We start from the raw sequence: 13571 nt of genomic DNA, 5'->3' as shown, positions 1-13571 counted from the left end.
GAATCAGATTTGAATTAAAATTAAAATAAATTACAATTTTGGCTTGGAGCAGTTTTGGGTTAAATGCTGTTAGGTCTGTGGATAACACAAACTGTAGACATCTTGAATCTTTACATTTAAAACTTGCATTTAAAGCTGCATTTCCTCCAAAAAGTAACAGAGGCAGCATCTGCCTACAAGGGTTCGAGTCTAGCTTTACAAAAGAAACAGTCACCAGCATAGAAAAAACTACAAATGGAAGATTTCAACTAGTGCAACTGCTGTAATAGCTCTGTCCTGTTTGGAAAGAAAAGCAAAGTAAGTTGTACAAGTACTTTGCATTCAAAAACTCCACAGCTGAGGTTTTGCTTCAACATCTGCCAGAGCAACACTCTGCGTGGCCTCTTAGCACAGGTCAGTTGCATCCAGTGTCCCACAGGCTAATTAAGCCCAACCAGGAGTCCTTCTAGTGCTTGATGGCTCCCTCAACTTCCAGTGTCCACCAACCCATTCAGGGATTACCACCATGACAGCTACCTTGAGGTTTGGAAACAGGGTCCATGTCCAGAGGCTGATGTCACCAGCTTTCCTCAGAATACTGTTGAAGTTGGGATTAACAATCCTATGGATCCCAGCCTCTGCCAGATTTTTCTACCTTCTCTGTATGTTTTGGGTGTCCCCGCCCAACTGCTCACCAGCTGGTCATCAGGAGCTCAGCTCCTCTCTTCACCTAAATGTCCAGAACACACAGCCACAGGTCTAATACAGAATCAATCATTGACCTGCAACTGAGTGTCCTGATGCCACTCTGCTGTGCGCTAAAGAATGCATTTGTGTTCAGACATGGTGTTAATCAAGGACAAACTTTGACTTGCAGAGAAGTCCAATGATACAACACTGCTCAGGTTCAGATCAGGCAAGCCGTTCCTCTAGAACAGGGGTGGGGAACTCCAGGCCTCGAGGGCCGATGTCCTGCAGATTTTAGATCTCACCCTGGGTCAACACACCTGAAATGATTAGGTCATTCCAGACCTGTTGAGGAGGTCATTTAGCCATTTAAATCAGTTGTGTTAGATCAAGGACACATCTAAAACCTGCAGGACACCGGCCCTCGAGGCCTGGAGCTCGACACCCCTGCTCTAGATGACTCACCTCCAGCCCTCACTGTCGTTTCACACATGAGCATTGAAATATCCCAGTAGGACAATGGAGCTGCCAGGTAGGGCACCCTCCAGCACTGCAGCCAGCAACTTCAACAAGGCTGAGTACTTTGTATTATTAAACTGCAATCTGGATGCCTTCCATGAGCCACAGTTGCATTAAAGCAATGCTCTTGTCCACTTGAAAAAAAAAAACCAATTTTCAGGCACAAGAATACCTTCCTCTGCCAGCCACGTCTCGCCAAAGACAACACAGCCCAAGCTGAGTATGACATCAGGACTCGCTAAGGCTCCTCCCACAACAAAGACAAAAGAGAGATCATCAGTTACACAAAAGTGTCATAATCCTATTTCCCACCAAACTGTTAATGGCAGCAGCAAAATAATAAGATGTTGGCTATCCCAGTGGTCTGAAACTATACAACCATACCTCATGCTCGTAGCCTGACAGTCCCGATTGGACAGAGTAGTTAAATGTGGTGTGTTTCAGTGGGGTTTTTTTTTCACATTAATTAGATAGCAATAATTAAATATTAAAATGCTATTAAAAGTTCTTAAATGAAACTGCTGGACACCAGTTTAGAAGCTGTAACTCTAAATGTTAAGAAAAAATCATTAGCACCACTAATCAGTTACTTGAGCAGTCTTCAGTGCCCTGACTTAATAATGCTAGACTGCACCACAGGACAACCACCTGGTGTCTGACACCAGATTACCTTTCAGGTGGTAAATATCTCAAATCTCTCTCGCCTGTTAATGAAACAGGCAGCAGCTGCAGTAGCCTGTTGGCTATCGTGAATGATAACTGTGTGTGTGTTGGCTAACTGTCTGGTTAGGCAGATTTACATCACCAAGTTAGACCTGAGCACTGATGCACTGTTATCATATCTAAAAGACCTCATAGTACAATACAGGGAGTGCAGAATTATTAGGCAAGTTGTATTTTTGAGGAATAATTTTATTATTGAACAACAACCATGTTCTCAATGAACCCAAAAAACTCATTAATATCAAAGCTGAATGTTTTTGGAAGTAGTTTTTAGTTTGTTTTTAGTTTTAGCTATTTTAGGGGGATATCTGTGTGTGCAGGTGACTATTACTGTGCATAATTATTAGGCAACTTAACAAAAAACAAATATATACCCATTTCAATTATATATTTTTACCAGTGACACCAATATAACATCTCCACATTCACAAATATACATTTCTGACATTCAAAAACAAAACAAAAACAAATCAGCGACCAATATAGCCACCTTTCTTTGCAAGGACACTCAAAAGCCTGCCATCCATGGATTCTGTCAGTGTTTTGATCTGTTCACCATCAACATTGCGTGCAGCAGCAACCACAGCCTCCCAGACACTGTTCAGAGAGGTGTACTGTTTTCCCTCCTTGTAAATCTCACATTTGATGATGGACCACAGGTTCTCAATGGGGTTCAGATCAGGTGAACAAGGAGGCCATGTCATTAGTTTTTCTTCTTTTATACCCTTTCTTGCCAGCCACGCTGTGGAGTACTTGGACGCGTGTGATGGAGCATTGTCCTGCATGGAAATCATGTTTTTCTTGAAGGATGCAGACTTCTTCCTGTACCACTGCTTGAAGAAGGTGTCTTCCAGAAACTGGCAGTAGGACTGGGAGTTGAGCTTGACTCCATCCTCAACCCGAAAAGGCCCCACAAGCTCATCTTTGATGATACCAGCCCAAACCAGTACTCCACCTTGCTGGCGTCTGAGTCGGACTGGAGCTCTCTGCCCTTTACCAATCCAGCCACGGGCCCATCCATCTGGCCCATCAAGACTCACTCTCATTTCATCAGTCCATAAAACCTTAGAAAGCCCAGTCTTGATGTTTCAGCTTGTGTGTCTTGTTCAGTGGTGGTCGTCTTTCAGCCTTTCTTACCTTGGCCATGTCTCTGAGTATTGCACACCTTGTGCTTTTGGGCACTCCAGTGATGTTGCAGCTCTGAAATATGGCCAAACTGGTGGCAAGTGGCATCTTGGCAGCTGCACGCTTGACTTTTCTCAGTTCATGGGCAGTTATTTTGCGCCTTGGTTTTTCTACATGCTTCTTGCGACCCTGTTGACTATTTTGAATGAAACGCTTGATTGTTCGATGATCACGCTTCAGAAGCTTTGCAATTTTGAGACTGCTGCATCCCTCTGCAAGATATCTCACTATTTTTGACTTTTCTGAGCCTGTCAAGTCCTTCTTTTGACCCATTTTACCAAAGGAAAGGACGTTGCCTAATAATTATGCACACCTGATATAGGGTGTTGATGTCATTAGACCACACCCCTTCTCATTACAGAGATGCACATCACCTAATATGCTTAATTGGTAGTAGGCTTTCGAGCCTATACAGCTTGGAGTAAGACAACATGCATGAAGAGGATGATGTGGACAAAATACTCATTTGCCTAATAATTCTGCACTCCCTGTAGAGCATTTTAGCTCCTGTTTCAACAACATTAAAGTATTGAACAGTTGTCATGAATGTTAATCTGCAATTACCCATATTGGTCATCTCTCAGGTAGCGGCTATGGCTAATAAAAGAGCTGCTAATGTGGGAGCTAGCTAACAAACAACATCAGTCCTGCTCCCTGACCTCTAACTATAGTTAATATAGTGCTCATTTAACAGAATTAAGTTTAAGTCTCTGAAAATTTGAATTTAATTAGCAGTTAGGGAATCACGTGTCATGTGTAAACCATACAGTTATTTTTCACTTGGTCAGATAACTGACATGTTTCTATTGTCAGATTTTTCTTTAAAAAACAGAGCTGGAGATGTTCACCCCTACACGTCCATGTGTGTGTGTGTGTGTAACTCCGCCAGAGTGCCTGTTTCACTTTTCCTGGTCCCAAGTCCAGATAGAGGAGCAGGGTTGGAATTGAGATGTTAAAAAAATGATAATTGCAAAAAGAAATTTAATGTGTAGTTCTAAATATATTCTAAGTGCTTTTAGCATGTTTTTTACTCTGTCTCTCTCATTGTATTATTTCTTTCTCCTACAACGTAGGTTACAATAATGTAAGCATGACCAATTATGGAAATTAGGCGATGTCGTCATTTTGCGACTTCTTGCGACTTTTAGGACAACCAATAGCGATTTTCCTGACTGACGAGTTGGCAACACTGGGACTCTCTCCTGTGCGTGTTTTGTCCTGTCTGCTTTCTGCTCTTCCCTGATTGTCTATTGGAGGTTTTTTCTTCCAACCATTTATTTCCATGTACTTACTCATAAGAGGTAAACTAAAACAGAAATGAATTGAAATGAAAAGGAGGCGTTCACGACTTTTTGGCCAGCTGATTGAGCTTTTCTCCCGGTATCAGCTCGGGCATCTTCGCAGCCACTTGCCCAAATCCCCGTCCACACTTGCAAAATGGCTATGCTTTCGATTAGCCTTTTTTCCCTTCTTCTGTTTTTCCCCCCTCTTAGAAACATAATTACCATCATGTCAACATGAAGCCCTCTGTGTTTTGTGTTCCATGTGTAGGTTTAATTTCTCAGGCTGGTTGCAGTGAGAGGAAACAGAAGGAGAACGACTCGCTGAATTCTTATTTTTTTATTTTTACTCTCATCCTGATTACTGTGCCGTCCTCCTCCCTCTGCTTTACCCCTCGGGTTATTTAGACTTTGGGAATAAACTGCCTCTGAAGTCTGTGCGAAACGAGAGGATGTGCCAGTGCGCCGTCAGCTCCGTCACAACGCATAAAGCGGTTGAATGAGTTAGCGAGGGGGTGCTGTCTCCACCTGCGTGTGTGTTCAGGATATTTCATTGAGGGGCGTAGGCGGCATCTGGAGGCGTTTCCATTCCAATTTAAAACGAACCAACAATAATTTTCCACTTGATAAACCAAATGACATGTGGTACCTTTATAAACTGCAGCTCTTCACCCAGAGCATGTAAGTGGCACCTCCATAACGTTAATATTAAAAATCCAAAAGATGTAATTTATGGTAAATTTATGGCCTTATCTGCTGATAGATAAAGATACTTTAAAGCCATGATTCGAGCACTTCCTCCAGCCCTCACCAGATCACCATTAAATCAGTCTCACTTTCTCCTTTAGCGTACTCTTTACCCCAGAACTCGGATATTTTCCTTCCTTTTTATTGGTGCAGTTGTTGACAAAGTTTAAAAAGTGCCTTGTTGCACTGGCTTTGAAGATTGCTGCTTAGGGAACGACCTGGGACGTTCCTTGAGGTTGTCCTTTCGACCGTTCTCTCTTTGGTCCCTTTTTCAGAAGTTGTTAATGATGCCTGGAAGGATTCACTGCCTCAAAGGCTAAAGTCAGAGATCAAAAGTGTCTTATCCAAAAAAAAGAAACTTTACAGATTATAAGACTAATGAACGTAACCTGCTCCTGCTTTTTAAAGCAATTAAAATAGGTCTATAATCCTGTTGCTTTAAGGTACGAGTTTACTGATTGATTATAACACTATGTTTGCCACATCATTAGGTGCCAGATCGTTACGTGCAATGGCAATGTAGCTTACCATTGCCAGTGTGTGAATGTGTGCGTGAATGGGTGAATGACTGAATGTAGTGTAAAGCGCTTTGGGGTCCTTAGGGACTGAGGAAAGCGCTATACAAATGCAGGCCATTTACCATTTACCGTCTGGGATGGAGGAGGAGATGATGTTCTTCAGCAGCCTCTCGAACACCTTCATTACTACCGAGGTCAGTGCAACTGGCCGGTAATCGTTCAGGGATGAGGGTTTGCTGTTCTTGGGCACCGGGATGTGATGGCGGATCCTTTGAAGCATGTGGGGACCACATAGGGCTGTTCGATATAACGATATATATCGGATGACGATATAAAAACGTCTATCGTTTCATTTTACGCTATCGTTTGTTTCGTGGTGTCGCAAAATAAACTGTTTACGGTAATATTTTTTCATGGTTTTGATGGTCACTGTAGTGGCTATGTTAATTTCTTAAACTTCTCTCTTTCTCTTATATTTAATATAACCACACTACGGACAGACAAGCGCCTGTTTTTATGCGTTGTGGTTAGCAACAATGACGGTAACAGCATCGCGTGTCCGCTTGTTTATGTTCCACATAAATCTTTCACAATAAAGCTCAAGATCCTGTTGAGACTTAAACTGAGTCACGTGAAAGAGCAGATTATTTACGGATGAGAAGTAAAAAAGAGCCGCCAGGTGCTAAAAAATAAACCTTAGACTCAAATGTTAGAACAGGCTTTTCCCCGCAGCACGCCGTGTAATAAATACAAAGAAAATGGCGGCCGTTACAACTTGTGTCTAAAAATGTATCGTTTCATGCATCGGTTAAAACACTGGACTCCAGATACATGACGCACAGCTGGAAACACTTCCCGCAAGTCAAGCTGCCCGAGATTCACAGAATTTACAGAAAATGTTAAATTTTTGTGATTTATATCGTTACCGGGATGATAGAATTCTTATATCAGGACATGAGATTTTGGTCATATCGCACAGTCCTAGGACCACAGGCTTGGCCAGGGACTCTTTGAAGATGGAAGTGAACACACCTGCTAGCTGGTCAGCCCAGCAGCGCAGCAGACGGCCGGTGATGCCGTCTGACCCCGCCGCTTTCCTTGTGGTCACTCTACTCAATGCCACTCGGACGTCATGCTCCGCGATGCTGATCACCGGTCTCTCGCTGATGACGTCACTGTCTTCGGTAGTCAGGCGGTAGTTAGCATTAGCCGCCTGGCTCATTGTTGAATGCAGAGTCTGCGTTGATCGGCGCAGTGTCCCTGGCTTTGTAGTCCGTAATGGTGCGTGGTCCGTACCATATACTCCGTGTGTCACCCTGGTGGAAGCGAGACTCCATGCGCTCCCCGTACCGGCATTTGGCATCTCTCACCGCGCGCCACACGCCGTATGAGACCGCTTTGTAGGCACTCATATCGCCAGTGGGGAGACCCGCATTGTAGGTGGCGGTCCTGGTGTTCACTGCAGCACAATTTGTCCACCTACGGTTTCTGGTTCGGGAATGTGGCGACTCTCGCAGTGGGGATAATCTCCTCCACTAGCATATTAACGAAGATTACTGCTACGTCCATAAACTCATTGCTGTCAACTGCGCATGCTCTGAACATGTCCCAGTCTACGTCGTTGAGTGCATCCTGTAGCGTAGCTTCTGATTGGGCAGACCAACGTTTCGCCTCCCTCGTGGTTACTTCTTCCCTCTGTATGTTTTGTTTATACTGGGGAGTGAGGAAGATGGCGTTGTGGTCAGACTTCCCAAAAGCCGGGTGTGAGACAGCTTTGTAGCCCTGCTTGTATGGTGTGTAGCAGTGGTCCAAAATTCGATCCCCCCTCGTCAAACACGAGACACGCTGGTAGAAGTTTGGCATGACTTGTCCGAGGTTCACTTTATTAAAGTCTCCTGCTACAATGAGGGCTGCGCTCGGGTCCTTGTTTTGAAATGAACTCAGCACATCATGTAGTTCGGACAAAGCCATACCTGTGTCCGCTTGGGGTGGGATGTAGACCATGGCGATGACCAAGATGAACTCACGGGGCAGATAGAAAGGGTGGCACTTAATGCTCAGGAATTCCAGATGTGGCAAGCAGCCACTGGAAAGAGTAGAAATGGTCCTGGCATCACACCACTTTCTGTTTACCCTGAAACACTCCTCCACCTTTGGTTTTGTTCGACTCTGCTGTTCTGTCCGCGTGGAGCACACAGAATGAATACGACGGAGTTACGGCCTGGTCCGGCATGTTTGGGGGTCAGCCATGTCTCCGTGAAGCACAGAATGTTGCAGTCCCTCATGTCACGTTGGAAGGTGACTCTTGCTCTTAGGTCATCAAGCTTGTTCTCCTAGCATCCTACTAGTATGTTGGCCAGTAGGATGCTGGGCAGTGGTGTGCGATGTCTCAGTCTGTTCCGCGTTTCCCCCGGCGCTTCTTTGTTCTACGCCTTGGATGAGCGGCCCATCCTTTGTTGTTGTCCGCGCTGTGTGTAGTATCTCTGGCAGCCAGGATGGGTCAAGTTTAAAAGTGTCCAAGATTAAATGTGCAACCTTGTCACCGATGTTTACAAGTGATCTGCTGTCGTAGACTATAAAACTAGAGGATTTTGGACTGTAAACCAGAGCAGAAAATAAGCAATAAACTAAAAAGGTGCATAGTCGGAGCCAAGCGGTCAGGAAGAATGTGGCCGCACCATATTCTGTATCATTACAGTCATTTTAGAAGCAAGTCTCCCAATTGCTACCACTAAGGATTCCTAAATGAATGAGGAGATAATGTGGTCAATGAAACAGAAACTGTATGGAATCACAGTTAAAATCCAAAGTAAAGGAAAAGAAAGAAAGAAAGCACATTTTTTTGTCATTGTAACGACACAATTGGCTGCTTTCTCACTGCATGTGGCATCACAAGCATGTCATACATTATGATCATTGTTACTGTGACAATGTGCACGACTGTCAGGTCAGTGTGTGCACCTGCTGTGGGCAGAAATGTGACACCAAAGCTGACCGATGAACGATTGATGTGCTCTGCTGCAACCACAGATGAGAGCTGAGACACACACACACTCACACATGCACGCACGAGCTGTCCAAAGACTGGTGATATGGTGTGCTGAAGGTGGACAGACAGAGGTGAACAGGGGTGAAATAATGTGACCACAGGTCAGTCCCCCCGACCTCTGTCCATTAAAACTTGGCTTTGATTGGACAGATAACAGACATCAGAGCAGACATTAGAAGTGATGTGGTGTGCTGATGGGGTCATCTGGGCTATGGTGGGGTCTTTTGTGTTTGGGTTCCCAGGACACATTCCATTGTTCTGCCGCAGGGGTATTGGACAGGGTGCAAAGGTCAACCAAGGCTTCAAATTAGGGACTGACCTCATGTGTGTGTGTATATATATGAGGTTATAGGTTGCTTTGATTTTATGAATAAACTTGGATTTTTTTTATTGCCCAGTGCATTATAAGGTTTATAAATCATCTGTTTCTGGTAGAGGAACACTCCCATTGTTTGCATTTGGATCACAGATGGTGCTTGACATTACTTGGACTGTGGAACCCTGTGGGTTCTGTTTTTTTTTTTTTTCAATAAAGCCAGAGTGTTGGTAGTCTAAATGCCTGGACAGATGCTATTCCTGCAGTGACACAGCTTCTACTACACTTGGATCTGTGCCATCCAGCAGAGTCTAGACATTACCTGCACTGATCTGTAATCACATGTTTTTTATGTTCTTTAACTGGATGCTTTTATCGGTACAGTGTGTTATGGAGCATAAAGGTTGCAAATTTGCTAACACAAATTCAAATCATATCTCCTATTTTCCTTAAAGGTCTTTTGGTAGGGTCGGCGTTTTCTTCTGGTAACCATGTCACCAACACCTAATGCCACTCCATTGTCTAGTTTGTGTTGGCCATTTTTATGTACTGACAGGAGCTAGGGCTGGGCCATATCATACCGTTCACGGTAATACCGGTATAATGTTGGGCAACGATAAGAAAATGAAATATCGCGATAGAATATGGGTAAAACGCGCATGCGCAGTGCCTTTGTTTTCATACGCACATGGCGGAAAAAGCATGTCGGAGAATGAGAAGGAGGAAAGTGGATCGTTGAATGAAACGGATGAACCAGAACTGGTTTGTAAAATGCTGCAGCTTCAGTGGTGTGGAACTGGTTTGGCTTTCGTCCGCCAGATACACAACAAAGCACTATTTCTGGTAGAGCATGCTAGCGGGCTGTCGTTATTACCATGTTTTTTGGAAAATACGGCACACTTAAAATCAATCCTTCAATTTTTCTGAAAATCGACAGAGCCCCTTATAATCCTGTGTGCCTTATGTATGAACTCTGGTTGTGTTTACTGACCTCGAAACGATTTTATGTACACGGCGCTCGAAAATCTGTCAAATGTTTTAGTGCGACTTTGCTAAGCTATGAAGCCGCACTGCTTGATGGATTGTCGGAGCATTACGGCTATCGTAGGCAGGAGCCTCGCGGAGTGATACGTACTGCGCTTCAACATAATATTACCGTATTGTGTGTGTATAACCTCTTTTTAAGTTTTGTGGATATTATACATGGTTATGCTGAGGATATGTCGGCCAGTTTCCACTGGAAATGCCTTTTGGTTAAACTGTCAGCAAGGAATTTGCATTTGCACTGTTAAATTTTTATATAACTTTAATGGATAGGATATGAGGAGCTGAGGCCCCAGTGGACTGCTTACAGTTTTGAGAGCACTGTCCTGCTAAGACGTTGCATTGCTTCCACCTTACCCATGCAGCTTGCTAACATTACAGTTAGCACTGAAGTTATTTTGCTGCTGAAAGACAAAAAAAGAAATTGTGAGACTGTAGCGTGACCAACCATTATGGTGACCTTGTGTGAATAACTTCATTAATCTCAAATATCCACAAGGTTATTGCAAACCCATCGAGGTTTAGGTTTTAGCCCAATGCTTCTTACAGTTTTGCCTGTTTGGAAGCTTGTGACAGGAAAACTATAGTTAAAGCACGTAAACATCTGTTTGAGGGCAAAATATGTGATCCTGAAAAAGGCAAATATTAATGATCAGATGAACTTCTCTTTGGTTACCTAACCAGCTCCACGTTGATTCTTTGAAAAGTAAAAGACACGCGAGTCAGTTTGAAAAGAAAACTGGTCCCTTTGTGAACGCCACTCCTGCCCGCCTCTCCATTGTGCCTTGCTGTCCTCTTCTTCATTGAGAGTAAATGATGACGCCCTCCCATGAAGCCATCTACTACATTTGTTGTGACTGCTGGAGAAATGAAGGGAGAAGATTGAAGGAGGGTAAAAGTGACAAACGAAGATTGAGAGCGACAACATTTGATTCTTACAGTGAAAAGTTGTTATTAATGGATGTGAGCCACTCGTTCTCTTCACAGCGCCTACTTTCACTGTCCACACACACACACACACACACACACACACACACACACACACACACACTCCCCTTGCTGTCAGAGAGATAAATCTCTGTTGGCTGATGGAAAGAAATGGAGCCCGGGCTCTGCTGGGAAAATGAACTCACAACTATACTTAATCATTTACCTCCACTTCTCCTCTCTAAATAGTCTCTTCCCCTCCCTTTCTCGCTCTTCTTTTCTCATTTGAACTGAGGAATTGCTGCAATCTCAAAATCACATCCTGACGTTTCCTGAAAGGAATGCCTCTCAGCACTTTGTGATTCATCGGGACGCGACAGGACTCCCGTAGATCAGCGGCCGAAGGGGGGCGGGGTGAAATTACATTTCATGGTTTTTCGGCATTGGACTGCTGTTACATAATTTGTGCTAATGTGAGTGAAAATAAGTGCAAAGGAAGATTGTACTCTTCACTGATGAGGTAACACATGATGCAGCTTTCAAACAGAGTAATAATGCGTTAACCTTGAGCGTTTTTATTATATTGGGCCTGGTAGAGAAAAAGATTAGATTAAATCTTCACAGCTCATGTGACTGCTTTCAGAGCTTTGTCTTCTATGGTGAAAGTGAACCTATTGTGCTAGTCTTTATTTTCTGCTATGATATATATACTGTCACAGCGGTGGATGCTTATCTTCAGCAGGGCCAAAGAGGGAGATCTTGAGATCTTGGATCTGCACAATATCAGAGCAGAAACCTCAGACCTGGATTATACTCTGTAGGCTGGACATGGACAGCTGGAGATCCACTGCCTGGGAGCGTGTGTGGTTGTAACATCTGCGCAGTCATAGCCACAAATGGCAGACTGTCTCGCTCACTGTCCAATGGCAAGCTTTCCGTCAGTAGAATAAGGTTGGCCGATTGGACGAATATATCGACTATTGACGAGGCGGAGGCTATCGTCGATCATTTTTACAAAGGTGATTTATTTATTTGCCCATGAGCAAGTTTGCTAATAATGTTCGTTGAAGCTAACAGAAATGTCTCTTCCAGCGAACATAAGAAAAAAATCTCAGACATAAAGTCTTTTGTGCGATTTGGCGCATCACAATGCAATAAATAAATAAATGAATAATCCAAAAAGTAGATACATTAATACTGAAACAAACAAGAAAAGGTCAAATATTTCCTCCAAACAAAACGTATAAATTTAAATTTATCAGGTTTTAGCAGCATGCACAGGTGGTTAACGATATTAGCCGTTCTGAAGGCGTGCTCGTGGCCGGTATACACAGATGTTTCCATGCCATGTGTGACATCAATGGGAAACGTTTTTCATGCATTTTCCATCAAACCTATGGATTGTCTCCGTCTACGACCTCCTCGCTGAGCTAACAGTCCACTTCTATCTGCGCCCTCTCCTCCAGGGTGCAATTTGGCAATTAATTCGTCCATGTTTGGACTTCTTCTGTGTTGTAAACGCGCATGTGCATGATTACATTGCTCCGCCAATCAAAAAGTCTGCTCATGCGTGAATATATCGCCTGTCATCGGTTATTGGACTGACGATTTTTACATATCGCCCAACCTTACAGTGGAACCCAAGTGGACTCACTAAATCATGTGTCTACAAGGCTCAGCCAATCAGAAGAAAGTTGGCACAATTTAATGTTTCTGGGTGCTGATGCTTAATACAGTGTGCCATTTTCAGGTACCCGATATAACTGAATGTAAATGCATGTAAGACTCTTGGTTTGAAAAATCAGTTTCACACAACTAAACTTTATTATGTATGTAAGATGCATCCTAACCCTAAAGCTGTGTCCACACTGGAATCGGTCACAGCTGGTCGCTTGCAGATATTCCAGGCTCTTGTTGCCTGGGTAACCCTCTTGTATATATTTACAACAAGGTCATGTGTCAACCATGTGTCGGTATCATGTATTTCTCTGATAGCTGCTTAATTACCTCACCTGGAAACTGGGCCTGGTGTCACCAGCAGTTATTTTGTCTGTAGTTGCATGAAATTGCTGAATATTAAATTTCTGTGATCTCTGGTCCCGCCCATCGAGGATGGAGCCTAACGCTACCACAGAGTGGTTCACTGAAGATGTGGAAGATGAAACAAAAGACCAAGTTGGGCCAAAATGTGAGTGAAAAGATTTGATTTAAAAGGGAGCATCTTCAAATTTCTTGAACTGTTTGTGACCAAGCTCTAACCTAACCGTAGCCCTAAGGGTGGCCTTAAAGAGAGAGGAGCTAAAATAGGTTATTTCAGGTAGGAGATGAATTGAGGGACTGCACAAAGGCCTATTGTACGATAAGTAAGCAATATTTTAAACTGTGGAGCTTGCACAGCTAGTAAAGTCAAAGAATACAACTGATCTAGAAATAAGCAAACTAGTTTAGGTTAGCCAGATAAAAATATGTGTGCAAAGTTCACTGTAAGTCACATCCAGTATAAGTCAAATGAGCAGTCACATTAATTCAAGGTTAATGCTTACAGGAAGATCACATTAACATTTCAGAACTACTACTTCGGCTTTGGAAAGATCAGT

At 43.4% G+C, this 13571-nt stretch overlaps 1 protein-coding gene across 2 annotated transcripts in view; it reads left to right on the top strand.

The window, feature by feature from the left end:
• The window catches only part of large2 (LARGE xylosyl- and glucuronyltransferase 2), a 140294-nt gene that overhangs the window by 68045 nt on the left and 58678 nt on the right, over positions 1 to 13571 (top strand). The gene's annotated exons all lie outside the window — the stretch shown is intronic.

This window comes from Mchenga conophoros, linkage group LG1 (assembly GCF_057382185.1).
Source record: "Mchenga conophoros isolate Kocher_MC1m ecotype Shallow Benthic linkage group LG1, M_conophoros_male_GT1.1, whole genome shotgun sequence".
In the NCBI taxonomy this organism is placed as follows: Eukaryota; Metazoa; Chordata; class Actinopteri; order Cichliformes; family Cichlidae; genus Mchenga; species Mchenga conophoros.
This window is presented reverse-complemented; position numbering and strand designations above follow the sequence as displayed.